The 24,264-nt window shown below is 43.2% G+C and overlaps 21 non-coding genes and 1 pseudogene across 21 annotated transcripts; all 22 read left to right on the plus strand.

Annotated features, from left to right (window-relative positions):
* Window positions 1-278: 278 nt before the first annotated feature.
* On the plus strand, window positions 279-440 carry LOC127921079 (U1 spliceosomal RNA). Its single transcript, XR_008108199.1, has one exon. It is a non-coding gene; the product is annotated as a U1 spliceosomal RNA (small nuclear RNA).
* An 837-nt stretch (window positions 441-1,277) lies between these two features.
* On the plus strand, window positions 1,278-1,439 carry LOC127921067 (U1 spliceosomal RNA). Its single transcript, XR_008108188.1, has one exon. It is a non-coding gene; the product is annotated as a U1 spliceosomal RNA (small nuclear RNA).
* An 855-nt stretch (window positions 1,440-2,294) lies between these two features.
* Window positions 2,295-2,456, plus strand: LOC127921047 (U1 spliceosomal RNA). The gene has a single exon (XR_008108168.1). It is a non-coding gene; the product is annotated as a U1 spliceosomal RNA (small nuclear RNA).
* An 862-nt stretch (window positions 2,457-3,318) lies between these two features.
* Window positions 3,319-3,480, plus strand: LOC127921048 (U1 spliceosomal RNA). The gene has a single exon (XR_008108169.1). It is a non-coding gene; the product is annotated as a U1 spliceosomal RNA (small nuclear RNA).
* Window positions 3,481-4,336: 856 nt separating this feature from the next.
* On the plus strand, window positions 4,337-4,498 carry LOC127921069 (U1 spliceosomal RNA). The gene has a single exon (XR_008108190.1). It is a non-coding gene; the product is annotated as a U1 spliceosomal RNA (small nuclear RNA).
* An 855-nt stretch (window positions 4,499-5,353) lies between these two features.
* Window positions 5,354-5,518, plus strand: LOC127921066 (U1 spliceosomal RNA). The gene has a single exon (XR_008108187.1). It is a non-coding gene; the product is annotated as a U1 spliceosomal RNA (small nuclear RNA).
* Window positions 5,519-6,374: 856 nt separating this feature from the next.
* Window positions 6,375-6,536, plus strand: LOC127921049 (U1 spliceosomal RNA). The gene has a single exon (XR_008108170.1). It is a non-coding gene; the product is annotated as a U1 spliceosomal RNA (small nuclear RNA).
* An 856-nt stretch (window positions 6,537-7,392) lies between these two features.
* LOC127921050 (U1 spliceosomal RNA) lies at window positions 7,393-7,554 on the plus strand. The gene has a single exon (XR_008108171.1). It is a non-coding gene; the product is annotated as a U1 spliceosomal RNA (small nuclear RNA).
* An 868-nt stretch (window positions 7,555-8,422) lies between these two features.
* On the plus strand, window positions 8,423-8,584 carry LOC127921051 (U1 spliceosomal RNA). Its single transcript, XR_008108172.1, has one exon. It is a non-coding gene; the product is annotated as a U1 spliceosomal RNA (small nuclear RNA).
* Window positions 8,585-9,417: 833 nt separating this feature from the next.
* On the plus strand, window positions 9,418-9,579 carry LOC127921052 (U1 spliceosomal RNA). Its single transcript, XR_008108173.1, has one exon. It is a non-coding gene; the product is annotated as a U1 spliceosomal RNA (small nuclear RNA).
* Window positions 9,580-10,455: 876 nt separating this feature from the next.
* On the plus strand, window positions 10,456-10,608 carry LOC127921077 (uncharacterized; annotated as a pseudogene).
* Window positions 10,609-11,467: 859 nt separating this feature from the next.
* LOC127921070 (U1 spliceosomal RNA) lies at window positions 11,468-11,629 on the plus strand. The gene has a single exon (XR_008108191.1). It is a non-coding gene; the product is annotated as a U1 spliceosomal RNA (small nuclear RNA).
* An 876-nt stretch (window positions 11,630-12,505) lies between these two features.
* Window positions 12,506-12,667, plus strand: LOC127921053 (U1 spliceosomal RNA). Its single transcript, XR_008108174.1, has one exon. It is a non-coding gene; the product is annotated as a U1 spliceosomal RNA (small nuclear RNA).
* An 856-nt stretch (window positions 12,668-13,523) lies between these two features.
* LOC127921071 (U1 spliceosomal RNA) lies at window positions 13,524-13,685 on the plus strand. Its single transcript, XR_008108192.1, has one exon. It is a non-coding gene; the product is annotated as a U1 spliceosomal RNA (small nuclear RNA).
* An 857-nt stretch (window positions 13,686-14,542) lies between these two features.
* On the plus strand, window positions 14,543-14,704 carry LOC127921054 (U1 spliceosomal RNA). Its single transcript, XR_008108175.1, has one exon. It is a non-coding gene; the product is annotated as a U1 spliceosomal RNA (small nuclear RNA).
* Window positions 14,705-15,527: 823 nt separating this feature from the next.
* LOC127921055 (U1 spliceosomal RNA) lies at window positions 15,528-15,689 on the plus strand. The gene has a single exon (XR_008108176.1). It is a non-coding gene; the product is annotated as a U1 spliceosomal RNA (small nuclear RNA).
* Window positions 15,690-16,549: 860 nt separating this feature from the next.
* Window positions 16,550-16,711, plus strand: LOC127921056 (U1 spliceosomal RNA). The gene has a single exon (XR_008108177.1). It is a non-coding gene; the product is annotated as a U1 spliceosomal RNA (small nuclear RNA).
* Window positions 16,712-18,269: 1,558 nt separating this feature from the next.
* Window positions 18,270-18,431, plus strand: LOC127921058 (U1 spliceosomal RNA). The gene has a single exon (XR_008108179.1). It is a non-coding gene; the product is annotated as a U1 spliceosomal RNA (small nuclear RNA).
* Window positions 18,432-19,960: 1,529 nt separating this feature from the next.
* LOC127921059 (U1 spliceosomal RNA) lies at window positions 19,961-20,122 on the plus strand. Its single transcript, XR_008108180.1, has one exon. It is a non-coding gene; the product is annotated as a U1 spliceosomal RNA (small nuclear RNA).
* A 1,166-nt stretch (window positions 20,123-21,288) lies between these two features.
* Window positions 21,289-21,452, plus strand: LOC127921046 (U1 spliceosomal RNA). The gene has a single exon (XR_008108167.1). It is a non-coding gene; the product is annotated as a U1 spliceosomal RNA (small nuclear RNA).
* Window positions 21,453-22,307: 855 nt separating this feature from the next.
* Window positions 22,308-22,473, plus strand: LOC127921074 (U1 spliceosomal RNA). The gene has a single exon (XR_008108195.1). It is a non-coding gene; the product is annotated as a U1 spliceosomal RNA (small nuclear RNA).
* Window positions 22,474-23,366: 893 nt separating this feature from the next.
* LOC127921075 (U1 spliceosomal RNA) lies at window positions 23,367-23,530 on the plus strand. Its single transcript, XR_008108196.1, has one exon. It is a non-coding gene; the product is annotated as a U1 spliceosomal RNA (small nuclear RNA).
* Window positions 23,531-24,264: the final 734 nt, after the last annotated feature.

The following is a 24,264-nucleotide window of genomic DNA, read 5'->3' on the forward strand; positions in this document are numbered from 1 at the left end:
AGCATTACCATGACAACAGACATTTCCCTGGTAAACCATTACCATGACAACAGACATTTCCCTGGTCAACCATTACCACAACACAGACATTTCCCTGGTCAACCATTACCACGCCACAGAAATGTATTGCTTTTCCTCCGCTTTCTCCGCAACTGTATTCGTAAACGACATTAAACCCTGTTCAATATGATGTGGTATTATCAGTAGTAGAAGTGGTAACCGTGAGTCAAACACCTTTGTTCTGGAAGGATTTGCTCCTCTACCAACGTGTACAACTCATACTTACCTGGCAAGGGAGACACCGTGATCAAGAAGGCGGTTCACCCAGGGCGAGGCTCAGCCATTGCACTCCGGCTGTGCTGACCCCTGCGAATTTCTCAAATGTGGAAATCTCGATTGCATAATTTATGGTAGTGGGGACTGCGTTCGCGCTCTCCCCTGATCTTGATGTTAAAAAAATATACTAACAGATTTAATTTGACATGTGTTTCAACTCAAGAGTTCAATTGAGTTTCTTGTTGAGGAGAAATGTTCTTATCAGATGATTGGCAAGTTAAAACTCAACCTAATTGCCTCAGACATACATTTTGTCTTCTCATAACCCGGATGGATGTGTGTGATCTGTTATTGTGATGGGTGATTATGCCTGTCATGTCCTGATTATGTGAAGGAAAAGGCCTACTTCTGAATGCATACTTTTGCGCCCTCATGACGGAATCTGGATTGAGGTCTTTTATTTTCAAGATTATTAAATCATTTTTAGGACAGTTTGTAATTTAAGACCACAGTCAACCATTACCATGACAGACAGACATTTGACAACAGACATTTCCCTGGTCAACCATTACCACGCCACAGACATTTCCCTGGTCAACCATTCCACAGACAATTCCCTGGTCACCCATTACCACGCCACAGACATTTCCCTGGTCAACCATTACCATGCCACAGACATTTCCCTGGTCAACCATTACCATTCCACAGACATTTCCCTGGTCAAGCATTACCATGACAACAGACATTTCCCTGGTAAACCATTACCATGACAACAGACATTTCCCTGGTCAACCATTACCACAACACAGACATTTCCCTGGTCAACCATTACCACGCCACAGAAATGTATTGCTTTTCCTCCGCTTTCTCCGCAACTGTATTCGTAAACGACATTAAACCCTGTTCAATATGATGTGGTATTATCAGTAGTAGAAGTGGTAACCGTGAGTCAAACACCTTTGTTCTGGAAGGATTTGCTCCTCTACCAACGTGTACAACTCATACTTACCTGGCAAGGGAGACACCGTGATCAAGAAGGCGGTTCACCCAGGGCGAGGCTCAGCCATTGCACTCCGGCTGTGCTGACCCCTGCGAATTTCTCAAATGTGGAAATCTCGATTGCATAATTTATGGTAGTGGGGACTGCGTTCGCGCTCTCCCTGATCTTGATGTTAAAAAAATATACTAACAGATTTAATTTGACATGTGTTTCAACTCAAGAGTTCAATTGAGTTTCTTGTTGAGGAGAAATGTTCTTATCAGATGATTGGCAAGTTAAAACTCAACCTAATTGCCTCAGACATACATTTTGTCTTCTCATAACCCGGATGGATGTGTGTGATCTGTTATTGTGATGGGTGATTATGCCTGTCATGTCCTGATTATGTGAAGGAAAAGGCCTACTTCTGAATGCATACTTTTGCGCCCTCATGACGGAATCTGGATTGAGGTCTTTTATTTTCAAGATTATTAAATCATTTTTAGGACAGTTTGTAATTTAAGACCACAGTCAACCATTACCATGACAACAGACATTTCCCTGGTCAACCATTACTATGACAACAGACATTTCCCTGGTCAACCATTACCACGCCACAGACATTTCCCTGGTCAACCATTCCACAGACAATTCCCTGGTCACCCATTACCACGCCACAGACATTTCCCTGGTCAACCATTACCATGCCACAGACATTTCCCTGGTCAACCATTACCATTCCACAGACATTTCCCTGGTCAAGCATTACCATGACAACAGACATTTCCCTGGTAAACCATTACCATGACAACAGACATTTCCCTGGTCAACCATTACCACAACACAGACATTTCCCTGGTCAACCATTACCACGCCACAGAAATGTATTGCTTTTCCTCCGCTTTCTCCGCAACTGTATTCGTAAACGACATTAAACCCTGTTCAATATGATGTGGTATTATCAGTAGTAGAAGTGGTAACCGTGAGTCAAACACCTTTGTTCTGGAAGGATTTGCTCCTCTACCAACGTGTACAACTCATACTTACCTGGCAAGGGAGACACCGTGATCAAGAAGGCGGTTCACCCAGGGCGAGGCTCAGCCATTGCACTCCGGCTGTGCTGACCCCTGCGAATTTCTCAAATGTGGAAATCTCGATTGCATAATTTATGGTAGTGGGGACTGCGTTCGCGCTCTCCCCTGATCTTGATGTTAAAAAAATATACTAACAGATTTAATTTGACATGTTTCAACTCAAAGAGTTCAATTGAGTTTCTTGTTGAGGAGAAATGTTCTTATCAGATGATTGGCAAGTTAAAACTCAACCTAATTGCCTCAGACATACATTTTGTCTTCTCATAACCCGGATGGATGTGTGTGATCTGTTATTGTGATGGGTGATTATGCCTGTCATGTCCTGATTATGTGAAGGAAAAGGCCTACTTCTGAATGCATACTTTTGCGCCCTCATGACGGAATCTGGATTGAGGTCTTTTATTTTCAAGATTATTAAATCATTTTTAGGACAGTTTGTAATTTAAGACCACAGTCAACCATTACCATGACAACAGACATTTCCCTGGTCAACCATTACTATGACAACAGACATTTCCCTGGTCAACCATTACCACGCCACAGACATTTCCCTGGTCAACCATTCCACAGACAATTCCCTGGTCACCCATTACCACGCCACAGACATTTCCCTGGTCAACCATTACCATGCCACAGACATTTCCCTGGTCACCATTACCATTCCACCATTCCACAGACATTTCCCTGGTCAAGCATTACCATGACAACAGACATTTCCCTGGTAAACCATTACCATGACAACAGACATTTCCCTGGTCAACCATTACCACAACACAGACATTTCCCTGGTCAACCATTACCACGCCACAGAAATGTATTGCTTTTCCTCCGCTTTCTCCGCAACTGTATTCGTAAACGACATTAAACCCTGTTCAATATGATGTGGTATTATCAGTAGTAGAAGTGGTAACCGTGAGTCAAACACCTTTGTTCTGGAAGGATTTGCTCCTCTACCAACGTGTACAACTCATACTTACCTGGCAAGGGAGACACCGTGATCAAGAAGGCGGTTCACCCAGGGCGAGGCTCAGCCATTGCACTCCGGCTGTGCTGACCCCTGCGAATTTCTCAAATGTGGAAATCTCGATTGCATAATTTATGGTAGTGGGGACTGCGTTCGCGCTCTCCCCTGATCTTGATGTTAAAAAAATATACTAACAGATTTAATTTGACATGTGTTTCAACTCAAGAGTTCAATTGAGTTTCTTGTTGAGGAGAAATGTTCTTATCAGATGATTGGCAAGTTAAAACTCAACCTAATTGCCTCAGACATACATTTTGTCTTCTCATAACCCGGATGGATGTGTGTGATCTGTTATTGTGATGGGTGATTATGCCTGTCATGTCCTGATTATGTGAAGGAAAAGGCCTACTTCTGAATGCATACTTTTGCGCCCTCATGACGGAATCTGGATTGAGGTCTTTTATTTTCAAGATTATTAAATCATTTTTAGGACAGTTTGTAATTTAAGACCACAGTCAACCATTACCATGACAACAGACATTTCCCTGGTCAACCATTACTATGACAACAGACATTTCCCTGGTCAACCATTACCACGCCACAGACATTTCCCTGGTCAACCATTCCACAGACAATTCCCTGGTCACCCATTACCACGCCACAGACATTTCCCTGGTCAACCATTACCATGCCACAGACATTTCCCTGGTCAACCATTACCATTCCACAGACATTTCCCTGGTCAAGCATTACCATGACAACAGACATTTCCCTGGTAAACCATTACCATGACAACAGACATTTCCCTGGTCAACCATTACCACAACACAGACATTTCCCTGGTCAACCATTACCACGCCACAGAAATGTATTGCTTTTCCTCCGCTTTCTCCGCAACTGTATTCGTAAACGACATTAAACCCTGTTCAATATGATGTGGTATTATCAGTAGTAGAAGTGGTAACCGTGAGTCAAACACCTTTGTTCTGGAAGGATTTGCTCCTCTACCAACGTGTACAACTCATACTTACCTGGCAAGGGAGACACCGTGATCAAGAAGGCGGTTCACCCAGGGCGAGGCTCAGCCATTGCACTCCGGCTGTGCTGACCCCTGCGAATTTCTCAAATGTGGAAATCTCGATTGCATAATTTATGGTAGTGGGGACTGCGTTCGCGCTCTCCCTGATCTTGATGTTAAAAAAATATACTAACAGATTTAATTTGACATGTGTTTCAACTCAAGAGTTCAATTGAGTTTCTTGTTGAGGAGAAATGTTCTTATCAGATGATTGGCAAGTTAAAACTCAACCTAATTGCCTCAGACATACATTTTGTCTTCTCATAACCCGGATGGATGTGTGTGATCTGTTATTGTGATGGGTGATTATGCCTGTCATGTCCTGATTATGTGAAGGAAAAGGCCTACTTCTGAATGCATACTTTTGCGCCCTCATGACGGAATCTGGATTGAGGTCTTTTATTTTCAAGATTATTAAATCATTTTTAGGACAGTTTGTAATTTAAGACCACAGTCAACCATTACCATGACAACAGACATTTCCCTGGTCAACCATTACTATGACAACAGACATTTCCCTGGTCAACCATTACCACGCCACAGACATTTCCCTGGTCAACCATTCCACAGACAATTCCCTGGTCACCCATTACCACGCCACAGACATTTCCCTGGTCAACCATTACCATGCCACAGACATTTCCCTGGTCAACCATTACCATTCCACAGACATTTCCCTGGTCAAGCATTACCATGACAACAGACATTTCCCTGGTAAACCATTACCATGACAACAGACATTTCCCTGGTCAACCATTACCACAACACAGACATTTCCCTGGTCAACCATTACCACGCCACAGAAATGTATTGCTTTTCCTCCGCTTTCTCCGCAACTGTATTCGTAAACGACATTAAACCCTGTTCAATATGATGTGGTATTATCAGTAGTAGAAGTGGTAACCGTGAGTCAAACACCTTTGTTCTGGAAGGATTTGCTCCTCTACCAACGTGTACAACTCATACTTACCTGGCAAGGGAGACACCGTGATCAAGAAGGCGGTTCACCCAGGGCGAGGCTCAGCCATTGCACTCCGGCTGTGCTGACCCCTGCGAATTTCTCAAATGTGGAAATCTCGATTGCATAATTTATGGTAGTGGGGGACTGCGTTTTGCGCTCTCCCCTGATCTTGATGTTAAAAAAATATACTAACAGATTTAATTTGACATGTGTTTCAACTCAAGAGTTCAATTGAGTTTCTTGTTGAGGAGAAATGTTCTTATCAGATGATTGGCAAGTTAAAACTCAACCTAATTGCCTCAGACATACATTTTGTCTTCTCATAACCCGGATGGATGTGTGTGATCTGTTATTGTGATGGGTGATTATGCCTGTCATGTCCTGATTATGTGAAGGAAAAGGCCTACTTCTGAATGCATACTTTTGCGCCCTCATGACGGAATCTGGATTGAGGTCTTTTATTTTCAAGATTATTAAATCATTTTTAGGACAGTTTGTAATTTAAGACCACAGTCAACCATTACCATGACAACAGACATTTCCCTGGTCAACCATTACTATGACAACAGACATTTCCCTGGTCAACCATTACCACGCCACAGACATTTCCCTGGTCAACCATTCCACAGACAATTCCCTGGTCACCCATTACCACACAGACAGACATTTCCCTGGTCAACCATTACCATGCCACAGACATTTCCCTGGTCAACCATTACCATTCCACAGACATTTCCCTGGTCAAGCATTACCATGACAACAGACATTTCCCTGGTAAACCATTACCATGACAACAGACATTTCCCTGGTCAACCATTACCACAACACAGACATTTCCCTGGTCAACCATTACCACGCCACAGAAATGTATTGCTTTTCCTCCGCTTTCTCCGCAACTGTATTCGTAAACGACATTAAACCCTGTTCAATATGATGTGGTATTATCAGTAGTAGAAGTGGTAACCGTGAGTCAAACACCTTTGTTCTGGAAGGATTTGCTCCTCTACCAACGTGTACAACTCATACTTACCTGGCAAGGGAGACACCGTGATCAAGAAGGCGGTTCACCCAGGGCGAGGCTCAGCCATTGCACTCCGGCTGTGCTGACCCCTGCGAATTTCTCAAATGTGGAAATCTCGATTGCATAATTTATGGTAGTGGGGACTGCGTTCGCGCTCTCCCCTGATCTTGATGTTAAAAAAATATACTAACAGATTTAATTTGACATGTGTTTCAACTCAAGAGTTCAATTGAGTTTCTTGTTGAGGAGAAATGTTCTTATCAGATGATTGGCAAGTTAAAACTCAACCTAATTGCCTCAGACATACATTTTGTCTTCTCATAACCCGGATGGATGTGTGTGATCTGTTATTGTGATGGGTGATTATGCCTGTCATGTCCTGATTATGTGAAGGAAAAGGCCTACTTCTGAATGCATACTTTTGCGCCCTCATGACGGAATCTGGATTGAGGTCTTTTATTTTCAAGATTATTAAATCATTTTTAGGACAGTTTGTAATTTAAGACCACAGTCAACCATTACCATGACAACAGACATTTCCCTGGTCAACCATTACTATGACAACAGACATTTCCCTGGTCAACCATTACCACGCCACAGACATTTCCCTGGTCAACCATTCCACAGACAATTCCCTGGTCACCCATTACCACGCCACAGACATTTCCCTGGTCAACCATTACCATGCCACAGACATTTCCCTGGTCAACCATTACCATTCCACAGACATTTCCCTGGTCAAGCATTACCATGACAACAGACATTTCCCTGGTAAACCATTACCATGACAACAGACATTTCCCTGGTCAACCATTACCACAACACAGACATTTCCCTGGTCAACCATTACCACGCCACAGAAATGTATTGCTTTTCCTCCGCTTTCTCCGCAACTGTATTCGTAAACGACATTAAACCCTGTTCAATATGATGTGGTATTATCAGTAGTAGAAGTGGTAACCGTGAGTCAAACACCTTTGTTCTGGAAGGATTTGCTCCTCTACCAACGTGTACAACTCATACTTACCTGGCAAGGGAGACACCGTGATCAAGAAGGCGGTTCACCCAGGGCGAGGCTCAGCCATTGCACTCCGGCTGTGCTGACCCCTGCGAATTTCTCAAATGTGGAAATCTCGATTGCATAATTTATGGTAGTGGGGACTGCGTTCGCGCTCTCCCCTGATCTTGATGTTAAAAAAATATACTAACAGATTTAATTTGACATGTGTTTCAACTCAAGAGTTCAATTGAGTTTCTTGTTGAGGAGAAATGTTCTTATCAGATGATTGGCAAGTTAAAACTCAACCTAATTGCCTCAGACATACATTTTGTCTTCTCATAACCCGGATGGATGTGTGTGATCTGTTATTGTGATGGGTGATTATGCCTGTCATGTCCTGATTATGTGAAGGAAAAGGCCTACTTCTGAATGCATACTTTTGCGCCCTCATGACGGAATCTGGATTGAGGTCTTTTATTTTCAAGATTATTAAATCATTTTTAGGACAGTTTGTAATTTAAGACCACAGTCAACCATTACCATGACAACAGACATTTCCCTGGTCAACCATTACTATGACAACAGACATTTCCCTGGTCAACCATTACCACGCCACAGACATTTCCCTGGTCAACATTCCACAGACAATTCCCTGGTCACCCATTACCACGCCACAGACATTTCCCTGGTCAACCATTACCATTACCATTACCATTCCACAGACATTTCCCTGGTCAACCATTACCATTCCACAGACATTTCCCTGGTCAAGACATTACCATGACAACAGACATTTCCCTGGTAAACCATTACCATGACAACAGACATTTCCCTGGTCAACCATTACCACAACACAGACATTTCCCTGGTCAACCATTACCACGCCACAGAAATGTATTGCTTTTCCTCCGCTTTCTCCGCAACTGTATTCGTAAACGACATTAAACCCTGTTCAATATGATGTGGTATTATCAGTAGTAGAAGTGGTAACCGTGAGTCAAACACCTTTGTTCTGGAAGGATTTGCTCCTCTACCAACGTGTACAACTCATACTTACCTGGCAAGGGAGACACCGTGATCAAGAAGGCGGTTCACCCAGGGCGAGGCTCAGCCATTGCACTCCGGCTGTGCTGACCCCTGCGAATTTCTCAAATGTGGAAATCTCGATTGCATAATTTATGGTAGTGGGGACTGCGTTCGCGCTCTCCCCTGATCTTGATGTTAAAAAAATATACTAACAGATTTAATTTGACATGTGTTTCAACTCAAGAGTTCAATTGAGTTTCTTGTTGAGGAGAAATGTTCTTATCAGATGATTGGCAAGTTAAAACTCAACCTAATTGCCTCAGACATACATTTTGTCTTCTCATAACCCGGATGGATGTGTGTGATCTGTTATTGTGATGGGTGATTATGCCTGTCATGTCCTGATTATGTGAAGGAAAAGGCCTACTTCTGAATGCATACTTTTGCGCCCTCATGACGGAATCTGGATTGAGGTCTTTTATTTTCAAGATTATTAAATCATTTTTAGGACAGTTTGTAATTTAAGACCACAGTCAACCATTACCATGACAACAGACATTTCCCTGGTCAACCATTACTATGACAACAGACATTTCCCTGGTCAACCATTCCACAGACAATTCCCTGGTCACCCATTACCACGCCACAGACATTTCCCTGGTCAACCATTACCATGCCACAGACATTTCCCTGGTCAACCATTACCATTCCACAGACATTTCCCTGGTCAAGCATTACCATGACAACAGACATTTTTCAACCTGGTGACAACAGACATTACCATTGACAACAGACATTTCCCTGGTCAACCATTACCACAACACAGACATTTCCCTGGTCAACCATTACCACGCCACAGAAATGTATTGCTTTTCCTCCGCTTTCTCCGCAACTGTATTCGTAAACGACATTAAACCCTGTTCAATATGATGTGGTATTATCAGTAGTAGAAGTGGTAACCGTGAGTCAAACACCTTTGTTCTGGAAGGATTTGCTCCTCTACCAACGTGTACAACTCATACTTACCTGGCAAGGGAGACACCGTGATCAAGAAGGCGGTTCACCCAGGGCGAGGCTCAGCCATTGCACTCCGGCTGTGCTGACCCCTGCGAATTTCTCAAATGTGGAAATCTCGATTGCATAATTTATGGTAGTGGGGACTGCGTTCGCGCTCTCCCCTGATCTTGATGTTAAAAAAATATACTAACAGATTTAATTTGACATGTGTTTCAACTCAAGAGTTCAATTGAGTTTCTTGTTGAGGAGAAATGTTCTTATCAGATGATTGGCAAGTTAAAACTCAACCTAATTGCCTCAGACATACATTTTGTCTTCTCATAACCCGGATGGATGTGTGTGATCTGTTATTGTGATGGGTGATTATGCCTGTCATGTCCTGATTATGTGAAGGAAAAGGCCTACTTCTGAATGCATACTTTTGCGCCCTCATGACGGAATCTGGATTGAGGTCTTTTATTTTCAAGATTATTAAATCATTTTTAGGACAGTTTGTAATTTAAGACCACAGTCAACCATTACCATGACAACAGACATTTCCCTGGTCAACCATTACTATGACAACAGACATTTCCCTGGTCAACCATTACCACGCCACAGACATTTCCCTGGTCAACCATTCCACAGACAATTCCCTGGTCACCCATTACCACGCCACAGACATTTCCCTGGTCATTCCACAGACATTACCATTGCCACAGACATTTCCCTGGTCAACCATTACCATTCCACAGACATTTCATTTCCCTGGTCCTGGTCAAACCATTACCATGACAACAGACATTTCCCTGGTAAACCATTACCATGACAACAGACATTTCCCTGGTCAACCATTACCACAACACAGACATTTCCCTGGTCAACCATTACCACGCCACAGAAATGTATTGCTTTTCCTCCGCTTTCTCCGCAACTGTATTCGTAAACGACATTAAACCCTGTTCAATATGATGTGGTATTATCAGTAGTAGAAGTGGTAACCGTGAGTCAAACACCTTTGTTCTGGAAGGATTTGCTCCTCTACCAACGTGTACAACTCATACTTACCTGGCAAGGGAGACACCGTGATCAAGAAGGCGGTTCACCCAGGGCGAGGCTCACTCCGGCTGTGCTGACCCCTGCGAATTTCTCAAATGTGGAAATCTCGATTGCATAATTTATGGTAGTGGGGACTGCGTTCGCGCTCTCCCCTGATCTTGATGTTAAAAAAATATACTAACAGATTTAATTTGACATGTGTTTCAACTCAAGAGTTCAATTGAGTTTCTTGTTGAGGAGAAATGTTCTTATCAGATGATTGGCAAGTTAAAACTCAACCTAATTGCCTCAGACATACATTTTGTCTTCTCATAACCCGGATGGATGTGTGTGATCTGTTATTGTGATGGGTGATTATGCCTGTCATGTCCTGATTATGTGAAGGAAAAGGCCTACTTCTGAATGCATACTTTTGCGCCCTCATGACGGAATCTGGATTGAGGTCTTTTATTTTCAAGATTATTAAATCATTTTTAGGACAGTTTGTAATTTAAGACCACAGTCAACCATTACCATGACAACAGACATTTCCCTGGTCAACCATTACTATGACAACAGACATTTCCCTGGTCAACCATTACCACGCCACAGACATTTCCCTGGTCAACCATTCCACAGACAATTCCCTGGTCACCCATTACCACAGCCACAGACATTTCCCTGGTCAACCATTACCATGCCACAGACATTTCCCTGGTCAACCATTACCATTCCACAGACATTTCCCTGGTCAAACCATTACCATGACAACAGACATTTCCCTGGTACAACCATTACCATGACAACAGACATTTCCCTGGTCAACCATTACCACAACACAGACATTTCCCTGGTCAACCATTACCACGCCACAGAAATGTATTGCTTTTCCTCCGCTTTCTCCGCAACTGTATTCGTAAACGACATTAAACCCTGTTCAATATGATGTGGTATTATCAGTAGTAGAAGTGGTAACCGTGAGTCAAACACCTTTGTTCTGGAAGGATTTGCTCCTCTACCAACGTGTACAACTCATACTTACCTGGCAAGGGAGACACCGTGATCAAGAAGGCGGTTCACCCAGGGCGAGGCTCAGCCATTGCACTCCGGCTGTGCTGACCCCTGCGAATTTCTCAAATGTGGAAATCTCGATTGCATAATTTATGGTAGTGGGGACTGCGTTCGCGCTCTCCCTGATCTTGATGTTAAAAAAATATACTAACAGATTTAATTTGACATGTGTTTCAACTCAAGAGTTCAATTGAGTTTCTTGTTGAGGAGAAATGTTCTTATCAGATGATTGGCAAGTTAAAACTCAACCTAATTGCCTCAGACATACATTTTGTCTTCTCATAACCCGGATGGATGTGTGTGATCTGTTATTGTGATGGGTGATTATGCCTGTCATGTCCTGATTATGTGAAGGAAAAGGCCTACTTCTGAATGCATACTTTTGCGCCCTCATGACGGAATCTGGATTGAGGTCTTTTATTTTCAAGATTATTAAATCATTTTTAGGACAGTTTGTAATTTAAGACCACAGTCAACCATTACCATGACAACAGACATTTCCCTGTCAACCATTACTATGACAACAGACATTTCCCTGGTCAACCATTACCACGCCACAGACATTTCCCTGGTCAACCATTCCACAGACATTCCCTGGTCACCCATTACCACGCCACAGACATTTCCCTGGTCAACCATTACCATGCCACAGACATTTCCCTGGTCAACCATTACCATTCCACAGACATTTCCCTGGTCAACCATTACCATGACACAGACATTTCCCTGGTAAACCATTACCATGACAACAGACATTTCCCTGGTCAACCATTACCACAACACAGACATTTCCCTGGTTTACCACAACACCATTTCCCTGGTCAACCATTACCACGCCACAGAAATGTATTGCTTTTCCTCCGCTTTCTCCGCAACTGTATTCGTAAACGACATTAAACCCTGTTCAATATGATGTGGTATTATCAGTAGTAGAAGTGGTAACCGTGAGTCAAACACCTTTGTTCTGGAAGGATTTGCTCCTCTACCAACGTGTACAACTCATACTTACCTGGCAAGGGAGACACCGTGATCAAGAAGGCGGTTCACCCAGGGCGAGGCTCAGCCATTGCACTCCGGCTGTGCTGACCCCTGCGAATTTCTCAAATGTGGAAATCTCGATTGCATAATTTATGGTAGTGGGGACTGCGTTCGCGCTCTCCCCTGATCTTGATGTTAAAAAAATATACTAACAGATTTAATTTGACATGTGTTTCAACTCAAGAGTTCAATTGAGTTTCTTGTTGAGGAGAAATGTTCTTATCAGATGATTGGCAAGTTAAAACTCAACCTAATTGCCTCAGACATACATTTTGTCTTCTCATAACCCGGATGGATGTGTGTGATCTGTTATTGTGATGGGTGATTATGCCTGTCATGTCCTGATTATGTGAAGGAAAAGGCCTACTTCTGAATGCATACTTTTGCGCCCTCATGACGGAATCTGGATTGAGGTCTTTTATTTTCAAGATTATTAAATCATTTTTAGGACAGTTTGTAATTTAAGACCACAGTCAACCATTACCATGACAACAGACATTTCCCTGGTCAGACACCATTACTATGACAACAGACATTTCCCTGGTCAACCATTACCACGCCACAGACATTTCCCTGGTCAACCATTCCACAGACAATTCCCTGGTCACCCACCACGCCACAGACATTTCCCTGGTCAACCATTACCATGCCACAGACATTTCCCTGGTCAACCATTACCATTCCACAGACATTTCCCTGGTCAAGCATTACCATGACAACAGACATTTCCCTGGTAAACCATTACCATGACAACAGACATTTCCCTGGTCAACCATTACCACAACACAGACATTTCCCTGGTCAACCATTACCACGCCACAGAAATGTATTGCTTTTCCTCCGCTTTCTCCGCAACTGTATTCGTAAACGACATTAAACCCTGTTCAATATGATGTGGTATTATCAGTAGTAGAAGTGGTAACCGTGAGTCAAACACCTTTGTTCTGGAAGGATTTGCTCCTCTACCAACGTGTACAACTCATACTTACCTGGCAAGGGAGACACCGTGATCAAGAAGGCGGTTCACCCAGGGCGAGGCTCAGCCATTGCACTCCGGCTGTGCTGACCCCTGCGAATTTCTCAAATGTGGAAATCTCGATTGCATAATTTATGGTAGTGGGGACTGCGTTCGCGCTCTCCCTGATCTTGATGTTAAAAAAATATACTAACAGATTTAATTTGACATGTGTTTCAACTCAAGAGTTCAATTGAGTTTCTTGTTGAGGAGAAATGTTCTTATCAGATGATTGGCAAGTTAAAACTCAACCTAATTGCCTCAGACATACATTTTGTCTTCTCATAACCCGGATGGATGTGTGTGATCTGTTATTGTGATGGGTGATTATGCCTGTCATGTCCTGATTATGTGAAGGAAAAGGCCTACTTCTGAATGCATACTTTTGCGCCCTCATGACGGAATCTGGATTGAGGTCTTTTATTTTCAAGATTATTAAATCATTTTTAGGACAGTTTGTAATTTAAGACCACAGTCAACCATTACCATGACAACAGACATTTCCCTGGTCAACCATTACTATGACAACAGACATTTCCCTGGTCAACCATTACCACGCCACAGACATTTCCCTGGTCAACCATTCCACAGACAATTTCCCTGGTCACCCATTACCACGCCACAGACATTTCCCTGGTCAACCATTACCATGCCACAGACATTTCCCTGGTCAACCATTACCATGGTCCACAGACATTTCCCTGGTCAACCATTACCATGACAACAGACATTTCCCTGGTCAACCATTACCCATGACACAGACATTTCCCTGGTCAACCATTACCACAACACAGACATTTCCCTGGTCAACCATTACCACGCCACAGAAATGTATTGCTTTTCCTCCGCTTTCTCCGCAACTGTATTCGTAAACGACATTAAACCCTGTTCAATATGATGTGGTATTATCAGTAGTAGAAGTGGTAACCGTGAGTCAAACACCTTTGTTCTGGAAGGATTGCTCCTCTACCAACGTGTACAACTCATACTTACCTGGCAAGGGAGACACCGTGATCAAGAAGGCGGTTCACCCAGGGCGAGGCTCAGCCATTGCACTCCGGCTGTGCTGACCCCTGCGAATTTCTCAAATGTGGAAATCTCGATTGCATAATTTATGGTAGTGGGGACTGCGTTCGCGCTCTCCCCTGATCTTGATGTTAAAAAAATATACTAACAGATTTAATTTGACATGTGTTTCAACTCAAGAGTTCAATTGAGTTTCTTGTTGAGGAGAAATGTTCTTATCAGATGATTGGCAAGTTAAAACTCAACCTAATTGCCTCAGACATACATTTTGTCTTCTCATAACCCGGATGGATGTGTGTGATCTGTTATTGTGATGGGTGATTATGCCTGTCATGTCCTGATTATGTGAAGGAAAAGGCCTACTTCTGAATGCATACTTTTGCGCCCTCATGACGGAATCTGGATTGAGGTCTTTTATTTTCAAGATTATTAAATCATTTTTAGGACAGTTTGTAATTTAAGACCACAGTCAACCATTACCATGACAACAGACATTTCCCTGGTCAACCATTACTATGACAACAGACATTTCCCTGGTCAACCATTCCACAGACAATTCCCTGGTCACCCATTACCACGCCACAGACATTTCCCTGGTCAACCATTACCATGCCACAGACATTTCCCTGGTCAACCATTACCATTCCACAGACATTTCCCTGGTCAACCATTACCATGACAACAGACATTTCCCTGGTAAACCATTACCATGACAACAGACATTTCCCTGGTCAACCATTACCACAACACAGACATTTCCCTGGTCAACCATTACCACGCCACAGAAATGTATTGCTTTTCCTCCGCTTTCTCCGCAACTGTATTCGTAAACGACATTAAACCCTGTTCAATATGATGTGGTATTATCAGTAGTAGAAGTGGTAACCGTGAGTCAAACACCTTTGTTCTGGAAGGATTTGCTCCTCTACCAACGTGTACAACTCATACTTACCTGGCAAGGGAGACACCGTGATCAAGAAGGCGGTTCACCCAGGGCGAGGCTCAGCCATTGCACTCCGGCTGTGCTGACCCCTGCGAATTTCTCAAATGTGGAAATCTCGATTGCATAATTTATGGTAGTGGGGACTGCGTTCGCGCTCTCCCCTGATCTTGATGTTAAAAAAATATACTAACAGATTTAATTTGACATGTGTTTCAACTCAAGAGTTCAATTGAGTTTCTTGTTGAGGAGAAATGTTCTTATCAGATGATTGGCAAGTTAAAACTCAACCTAATTGCCTCAGACATACATTTTGTCTTCTCATAACCCGGATGGATGTGTGTGATCTGTTATTGTGATGGGTGATTATGCCTGTCATGTCCTGATTATGTGAAGGAAAAGGCCTACTTCTGAATGCATACTTTTGCGCCCTCATGACGGAATCTGGATTGAGGTTTTTATTTTCAAGATTATTAAATCATTTTTAGGACAGTTTGTAATTTAAGACCACAGTCAACCATTACCATGACAACAGACATTTCCCTGGTCAACCATTACTATGACAACAGACATTTCCCTGGTCAACCATTACCATTTCCCTGGCCACAGACATTTCCCTGGTCAACCATTCCACAGACATTCCCTGGTCACCATTACCACGCCACAGACATTTCCCTGGTCAACCATTACCATGCCACAGACATTTCCCTGGTCAACCATTACCATTCCACAGACATTTCCCTGGTCAAGCATTACCATGACAACAGACATTTCCCTGGTAAACCATTACCATGACAACAGACATTTCCCTGGTCAACCATTACCACAACACAGACATTTCCCTGGTCAACCATTACCACGCCACAGAAATGTATTGCTTTTCCTCCGCTTTCTCCGCAACTGTATTCGTAAACGACATTAAACCCTGTTCAATATGATGTGGTATTATCAGTAGTAGAAGTGGTAACCGTGAGTCAAACACCTTTGTTCTGGAAGGATTTGCTCCTCTACCAACGTGTACAACTCATACTTACCTGGCAAGGGAGACACCGTGATCAAGAAGGCGGTTCACCCAGGGCGAGGCTCAGCCATTGCACTCCGGCTGTGCTGACCCCTGCGAATTTCTCAAATGTGGAAATCTCGATTGCATAATTTATGGTAGTGGGGACTGCGTTCGCGCTCTCCCCTGATCTTGATGTTAAAAAAATATACTAACAGATTTAATTTGACATGTGTTTCAACTCAAGAGTTCAATTGAGTTTCTTGTTGAGGAGAAATGTTCTTATCAGATGATTGGCAAGTTAAAACTCAACCTAATTGCCTCAGACATACATTTTGTCTTCTCATAACCCGGATGGATGTGTGTGATCTGTTATTGTGATGGGTGATTATGCCTGTCATGTCCTGATTATGTGAAGGAAAAGGCCTACTTCTGAATGCATACTTTTGCGCCCTCATGACGGAATCTGGATTGAGGTCTTTTATTTTCAAGATTATTAAATCATTTTTAGGACAGTTTGTAATTTAAGACCACAGTCAACCATTACCATGACAACAGACATTTCCCTGGTCAACCATTACCATGACAACAGACATTTCCCTGGTCAACCATTACCACGCCACAGACATGTCCCTGGTCTACCATGCCACAGACATTTCCCTGGTCAACCATTACCACGCCACAGACATTTCCCTGGTCAACCATTATCATTCCACAGTAATTTCCCTGGTCAACCATTACCACGCCACAGTCATGTCCCTGGTCAACCATTACCATGCCACAGACATTTCCCTGGTCAACCATTACCATGACAACAGACATTTCCCTGGTCAACCATTACCCATGACACAGACATTTCCCTGGTCAACCATTCCACAGACATTTCCCTGGTCAACCATTACCACGACAGACAGACATTTCCCAGACATTTCCCTGGTCAACCATTACCATGCCACAGACACCATTTCCCATTTTCCACAGACATTTCCCTGGTCAACCATTACCATGACAACAGACATTTCCCTGGTCAACCATTACCATGACACAGACATTTCCTGGTGGAAAACCATTACCATAATTTACAGACATTTCCCTGGTCAACCATTACCAAATATACACAGACATTTCCCTGGTCAACCATTCCACAGACATTTCCCTGGTCAAGTTAAAACCATTACCATTGCCACAGACATTCAACCATTACCATCTGTTACAGACAGACCATTTGAATGCATACAGACATTTCCCTGGTCAACCATTACCATGACCACAGACATTTCCCTGGTCAACCATTACCATGACAACAGACATTTCCCTGGTCAACCATTACCATGCCACAGACATTTCCCTGGTCAACCATTACATGACAACAGACATTTCCCTGGTCAACCATTACCATGACCACAGACATTCCCTGGTCAACCATTTGAGGTCAACCATTACCATTCCACAGACATTTCCCTGGTCAAGCATTACCATGACAACAGACATTTCCCTGGTAAACCATTACCATGACAACAGACATTTCCCTGGTCAACCATTACCACAACACAGACATTTCCCTGGTCAACCATTACCACGCCACAGAAATGTATTGCTTTTCCTCCGCTTTCTCCGCAACTGTATTCGTAAACGACATTAAACCCTGTTCAATATGATGTGGTATTATCAGTAGTAGAAGTGGTAACCGTGAGTCAAACACCTTTGTTCTGGAAGGATTTGCTCCTCTACCAACGTGTACAACTCATACTTACCTGGCAAGGGAGACACCGTGATCAAGAAGGCGGTTCACCCAGGGCGAGGCTCAGCCATTGCACTCCGGCTGTGCTGACCCCTGCGAATTTCTCAAATGTGGAAATCTCGATTGCATAATTTATGGTAGTGGGGACTGCGTTCGCGCTCTCCCCTGATCTTGATGTTAAAAAAATATACTAACAGATTTAATTTGACATGTGTTTCAACTCAAGAGTTCAATTGAGTTTCTTGTTGAGGAGAAATGTTCTTATCAGATGATTGGCAAGTTAAAACTCAACCTAATTGCCTCAGACATACATTTTGTCTTCTCATAACCCGGATGGATGTGTGTGATCTGTTATTGTGATGGGTGATTATGCCTGTCATGTCCTGATTATGTGAAGGAAAAGGCCTACTTCTGAATGCATACTTTTGCGCCCTCATGACGGAATCTGGATTGAGGTCTTTTATTTTCAAGATTATTAAATCATTTTTAGGACAGTTTGTAATTTAAGACCACAGTCAACCATTACCATGACAACAGACATTTCCCTGGTCAACCATTACTATGACAACAGACATTTCCCTGGTCAACCATTACCACGCCACAGACATTTCCCTGGTCAACCATTCCACAGACATTTCCCTGGTCAACCATTACCATGCCACAGACATTTCCCTGGTCAACCATTACCATGACCACAGACATTTCCCTGGTCAACCATTACCATGACAACAGACATTTCCCTGGTCAACCATTACCATGACAACAGACATTTCCCTGGTCAACCATTACCATGACAACAGACATTTCCCTGGTCAACCATTACCATTCCACAGACATTTCCCTGGTCAACCATTCCACATTCCCCCTGACTTTCACCCATTACCACGCCACAGACATTTCCCTGGTCAACCATTACCATGGTCAACCATTACCATTCCACAGACATTTCCCTGGTCAAGACATTACCATTCCAGACATTTCCCTGGTCAACCATTACCATGACAACAGACATTTCCCTGGTCAACCATTACCACCACAGACATTTCCCTGGTCAACCATTCTTGTTGAGGAGAAACACAGACATTTCCCTGGTCAACCATTACCATAACCAGACATTTCCCTGGTCAACCATTACCGCCACAGACATTTCCCTGGTCAACCATTACCTGGTCAACCATTACCATTGCCACACCATTACCATGACAACAGACATTTCCCTGGTCAACCATTACCATGACAACAGACATTTCCCTGGTCAACCATTACCATGACAACAGACATTTCCCTGGTCAACCATTCCACAGACAATTCCCTGGTCACCCATTACCACGCCACAGACATTTCCCTGGTCAACCATTACCATGCCACAGACATTTCCCTGGTCAACCATTACCATTCCACAGACATTTCCCTGGTCAAGCATTACCATGACAACAGACATTTCCCTGGTAAACCATTACCATGACAACAGACATTTCCCTGGTCAACCATTACCACAACACAGACATTTCCCTGGTCAACCATTACCACGCCACAGAAATGTATTGCTTTTCCTCCGCTTTCTCCGCAACTGTATTCGTAAACGACATTAAACCCTGTTCAATATGATGTGGTATTATCAGTAGTAGAAGTGGTAACCGTGAGTCAAACACCTTTGTTCTGGAAGGATTTGCTCCTCTACCAACGTGTACAACTCATACTTACCTGGCAAGGGAGACACCGTGATCAAGAAGGCGGTTCACCCAGGGCGAGGCTCAGCCATTGCACTCCGGCTGTGCTGACCCCTGCGAATTTCTCAAATGTGGAAATCTCGATTGCATAATTTATGGTAGTGGGGACTGCGTTCGCGCTCTCCCCTGATCTTGATGTTAAAAAAATATACTAACAGATTTAATTTGACATGTGTTTCAACTCAAGAGTTCAATTGAGTTTCTTGTTGAGGAGAAATGTTCTTATCAGATGATTGGCAAGTTAAAACTCAACCTAATTGCCTCAGACATACATTTTGTCTTCTCATAACCCGGATGGATGTGTGTGATCTGTTATTGTGATGGGTGATTATGCCTGTCATGTCCTGATTATGTGAAGGAAAAGGCCTACTTCTGAATGCATACTTTTGCGCCCTCATGACGGAATCTGGATTGAGGTCTTTTATTTTCAAGATTATTAAATCATTTTTAGGACAGTTTGTAATTTAAGACCACAGTCAACCATTACCATGACAACAGACATTTCCCTGGTCAACCATTACTATGACAACAGACATTTCCCTGGTCAACCATTACCAACAGACATTTCCCTGGTCAACCATTCCACAGACAATTCCCTGGTCACCCATTACCACGCCACAGACATTTTTCCCTGACATTTCCCTGGTCAACCATTACCATGCCACAGACATTTCCCTTACCATTACCATTCCACAGACATTTCCCTGGTCAACCATTACCATGACCACAGACATTTCCCTGGTAAACCATTACCATGACAACAGACATTTCCCTGGTCAACCATTACCATTCCACAGACATTTCCCTGGTCAACCATTACCATGACACAGACATTTCCCTGGTCAACCATTACCACGCCACAGACATTTCCCTGGACCATCCACAGACATTTCCCTGGTCACCATTACCACGACACAGACATTTCCCTGGTCAACCATTTGCCACAGACATTTCCCTGGTCAACCAGACATTTCCCTGGTCAACCATTACCATGACAACAGACATTTCCCTGGTCAACCATTACCATGACAACAGACATTTCCCTGGTAAACCATTACCATGACAACAGACATTTCCCTGGTCAACCATTACCACAACACAGACATTTCCCTGGTCAACCATTACCACGCCACAGAAATGTATTGCTTTTCCTCCGCTTTCTCCGCAACTGTATTCGTAAACGACATTAAACCCTGTTCAATATGATGTGGTATTATCAGTAGTAGAAGTGGTAACCGTGAGTCAAACACCTTTGTTCTGGAAGGATTTGCTCCTCTACCAACGTGTACAACTCATACTTACCTGGCAAGGGAGACACCGTGATCAAGAAGGCGGTTCACCCAGGGCGAGGCTCAGCCATTGCACTCCGGCTGTGCTGACCCCTGCGAATTTCTCAAATGTGGAAATCTCGATTGCATAATTTATGGTAGTGGGGGACTGCGTTCGCGCTCTCCCCTGATCTTGATGTTAAAAAAATATACTAACAGATTTAATTTGACATGTGTTTCAACTCAAGAGTTCAATTGAGTTTCTTGTTGAGGAGAAATGTTCTTATCAGATGATTGGCAAGTTAAAACTCAACCTAATTGCCTCAGACATACATTTTGTCTTCTCATAACCCGGATGGATGTGTGTGATCTGTTATTGTGATGGGTGATTATGCCTGTCATGTCCTGATTATGTGAAGGAAAAGGCCTACTTCTGAATGCATACTTTTGCGCCCTCATGACGGAATCTGGATTGAGGTCTTTTATTTTCAAGATTATTAAATCATTTTTAGGACAGTTTGTAATTTAAGACCACAGTCAACCATTACCATGACAACAGACATTTCCCTGGTCAACCATTACTATGACAACAGACATTTCCCTGGTCAACCATTACCACGCCACAGACATTTCCCTGGTCAACCATTCCACAGACAATTCCCTGGTCACCCATTACCACGCCACAGACATTTCCCTGGTCAACCATTACCATGCCACAGACATTTCCCTGGTCAACCATTACCATTCCACAGACATTTCCCTGGTCAAGCATTACCATGACAACAGACATTTCCCTGGTAAACCATTACCATGACAACAGACATTTCCCTGGTCAACCATTACCACAACACAGACATTTCCCTGGTCAACCATTACCACGCCACAGAAATGTATTGCTTTTCCTCCGCTTTCTCCGCAACTGTATTCGTAAACGACATTAAACCCTGTTCAATATGATGTGGTATTATCAGTAGTAGAAGTGGTAACCGTGAGTCAAACACCTTTGTTCTGGAAGGATTTGCTCCTCTACCAACGTGTACAACTCATACTTACCTGGCAAGGGAGACACCGTGATCAAGAAGGCGGTTCACCCAGGGCGAGGCTCAGCCATTGCACTCCGGCTGTGCTGACCCCTGCGAATTTCTCAAATGTGGAAATCTCGATTGCATAATTTATGGTAGTGGGGACTGCGTTCGCTCGCGCTCTCCCCTGATCTTGATGTTAAAAAAATATACTAACAGATTTAATTTGACATGTGTTTCAACTCAAGAGTTCAATTGAGTTTCTTGTTGAGGAGAAATGTTCTTATCAGATGATTGGCAAGTTAAAACTCAACCTAATTGCCTCAGACATACATTTTGTCTTCTCATAACCCGGATGGATGTGTGTGATCTGTTATTGTGATGGGTGATTATGCCTGTCATGTCCTGATTATGTGAAGGAAAAGGCCTACTTCTGAATGCATACTTTTGCGCCCTCATGACGGAATCTGGATTGAGGTCTTTTATTTTCAAGATTATTAAATCATTTTTAGGACAGTTTGTAATTTAAGACCACAGTCAACCATTACCATGACAACAGACATTTCCCTGGTCAACCATTACTATGACAACAGACATTTCCCTGGTCAACCATTACCACGCCACAGACATTTCCCTGGTCAACCATTCCACAGACAATTCCCTGGTCACCCATTACCACGCCACAGACATTTCCCTGGTCAACCATTACCATGCCACAGACATTTCCCTGGTCAACCATTACCATGCCACAGACATTTCCCTGGTCAACCATTACCATTCCACAGACATTTCCCTGGTCAAGCATTACCATGACAACAGACATTTCCCTGGTAAACCATTACCATGACAACAGACATTTCCCTGGTCAACCATTACCACAACACAGACATTTCCCTGGTCAACCATTACCACGCCACAGAAATGTATTGCATTTTTCCTCCGCTTTTTCTCCGCAACTGTATTCGTAAACGACATTAAACCCTGTTCAATATGATGTGGTATTATCAGTAGTAGAAGTGGTAACCGTGAGTCAAACACCTTTGTTCTGGAAGGATTTGCTCCTCTACCAACGTGTACAACTCATACTTACCTGGCAAGGGAGACACCGTGATCAAGAAGGCGGTTCACCCAGGGCGAGGCTCAGCCATTGCACTCCGGCTGTGCTGACCCCTGCGAATTTCTCAAATGTGGAAATCTCGATTGCATAATAATTATGGTAGTGGGGACTGCGTTCGCGCTCTCCCCTGATCTTGATGTTAAAAAAATATACTAACAGATTTAATTTGACATGTGTTTCAACTCAAGAGTTCAATTGAGTTTCTTGTTGAGGAGAAATGTTCTTATCAGATGATTGGCAAGTTAAAACTCAACCTAATTGCCTCAGACATACATTTTGTCTTCTCATAACCCGGATGGATGTGTGTGATCTGTTATTGTGATGGGTGATTATGCCTGTCATGTCCTGATTATGTGAAGGAAAAGGCCTACTTCTGAATGCATACTTTTGCGCCCTCATGACGGAATCTGGATTGAGGTCTTTTATTTTCAAGATTATTAAATCATTTTTAGGACAGTTTGTAATTTAAGACCACAGTCAACCATTACCATGACAACAGACATTTCCCTGGTCAACCATTACTATGACAACAGACATTTCCCTGGTCAACCATTACCACGCCACAGACATTTCCCTGGTCAACCATTCCACAGATTCCCTGGTCACCCATTACCACGCCACAGACATTTCCCTGGTCAACCATTACCATGCCACAGACATTTCCCTGGTCAACCATTACCATTCCACAGACATTTCCCTGGTCAAGCATTACCATGACAACAGACATTTCCCTGGTAAACCATTACCATGACAACAGACATTTCCCTGGTCAACCATTACCACAACACAGACATTTCCCTGGTCAACCATTACCACGCCACAGAAATGTATTGCCACAGAAATTTTCCTCCGCTTTCTCCGCA

Source organism: Oncorhynchus keta, unplaced genomic scaffold (assembly GCF_023373465.1).
Source record: "Oncorhynchus keta strain PuntledgeMale-10-30-2019 unplaced genomic scaffold, Oket_V2 Un_contig_21466_pilon_pilon, whole genome shotgun sequence".
Classification (NCBI taxonomy): Eukaryota; Metazoa; Chordata; class Actinopteri; order Salmoniformes; family Salmonidae; genus Oncorhynchus; species Oncorhynchus keta.